The following is a 2,115-nucleotide window of genomic DNA, read 5'->3' as shown; positions in this document are numbered from 1 at the left end:
AACATAGCAATAGAGTTGGTAAAAGAACTAGAGGAGTTTGGAGTTCAAAAGTAACTGAAATTGCAAACATCTACAACACAGGTCTCTTTCCAACTGACCTCAACAATTCTGTATTCATAGCGCTTCCCAAGAAACTGGAGCAATTGATGTGAACCCCACGGGGACAATAAGTTAAGAACCACATTAAAAAATTGATCCTGAAACGTTTTGCTCAAGAGAATAAAGGGACCAAAATAAGGAGAAATATCGCAAGAACAGAATGCATACATGAAAGGAAAAGGGACTCGGAATGCAATATTTATATTGAGAATGTTGGGAGAAAGAGCGATGGAAGTTTCGAAAGACTTATACCTATGCTTCATTGACTATAGCAAAGCATTTGATAAGGTAAAACATGAAAAAATGTTTAGAATGTTGGAAGCAATAGATTTTGATGGAAAGGACTTACAACTGATTAGAAACTTATATAGGGAACAGAGTGCTGCCATCAGAATAAACGGAGAAATAAGTGAGTGGACATCAGTCAAGAGGGGGTTAAGATAAGGGTGTGTATTATCACCACTCTTGTTTAACTTTACAGTAAAATTATTTTAAAGGGGGATTAAGAACATGCCAGGTGTGAAAGTTGGAGGGATCAATATTAAAAACCCTTGAGATATGCAGGTGACACTGTACTAATAGCAGAAAACAGAAACAGATCTTCAACATATATTAAAAAAGGGTTGTAACGGAAAGTGAGAAGAGGGGTTTTCAGATAAACATCAAAAAAAACGGAATGTATGGTGATATCAAAGAAGAATAACAACAAAATGCTCTTTGAATATCAAAGATGAAGAAATAAAAAATTTTGAGAAATTCACATATTTGGGTAGTTTGAAAAACATCAGATGAAGAAGTGTAACTGAAATAAAGAAAACAATTGGTATGGCAAAAGAAGTCTTCAACAAGATGAGTGCTGTCTTTAAGAACAGACAGTTAAAGATAAAAAACCAAAGTTAGAGTGTTAGAGTGCTATGTGTGGTCAGTTTTGCTTTATGGGTGTGTGCTTGGACGTCAATGAAAGTATGCAAGAGAGATTGAAATCAGTAAAATGTGGTTCCTCAGAAGAATGCTCAGTATTTCAAGGACAGAAAGAGTTACTAATGAAGAAGTTTTAAGAAGAGCAGGAGTTAAAAGAACCTTGATGAAAGTTATCAGGAAAAGATAGATGCAATTTTTAGGACATGTAATGAGATGTAAAGGACTGAAAACTTTGTATTAACAGGAAAGATGGAAGGGAAGAGAAGCAGGGGTAGACAAAGGCAGAAGTTCATCACCAGCTTGAACAAAGATCTCAATATGGGCAGAAGTGACTTAGAACTGCTTAAGTTGTCAACAGACAGGGGCAGAATGGAAAACCATGATCGCAACGCCCCGAAGGACAAGGCACTTGAAGAAGAAGAAGAAGTAATAGCAGTATTAATACTCTTATTACTATTACTGTAATATTGTTAGCTTTATGATTATTATGTCATTATTATTATCATTGATATTTTTTATTATTATTTTTATTATTATTATTTCATTATCATTATCGTCATTATCATCATTATCATTATTACAATTATTATCATCATAAATTTCTGTTATCATCATTACCCTCTAACTGAATATTATTACTATGCCATTATTGTTATTATCATTATTACTACTACGACTACTACTACTATTACTACCACTACTATCATTATTGTCATTACAATTATTATCATTATCGCTATCATCATTATTATTATGGTCATAATTTCAATTAATACTATTATTATTGCTATTATTATTATTATTTATTATTATTATTATTATTATTATCATTATTATTATTTTTATTATTATTATTGTTGTGTTGTTACCAACATTGTCATTATTTTCATTATCATTAATACTCCCCGTCATTATTATCATTAGCGTTTGAAGTACTATTCGTAAAATGTATTTATCGCTAATATTGTTATTAACTACTCATTAGTGCTCTACTTGAAATAATTATGATTCATATAATTCATAATTCCTTCACTAGATAAAAAAAAATAATTATAATGATATGGTAGTAATAATGTATTAATTACGTTGATAATC

Source organism: Penaeus monodon, chromosome 18 (assembly GCF_015228065.2).
Source record: "Penaeus monodon isolate SGIC_2016 chromosome 18, NSTDA_Pmon_1, whole genome shotgun sequence".
Lineage (NCBI taxonomy): Eukaryota > Metazoa > Arthropoda > Malacostraca > Decapoda > Penaeidae > Penaeus > Penaeus monodon.
This window is presented reverse-complemented; position numbering follows the sequence as displayed.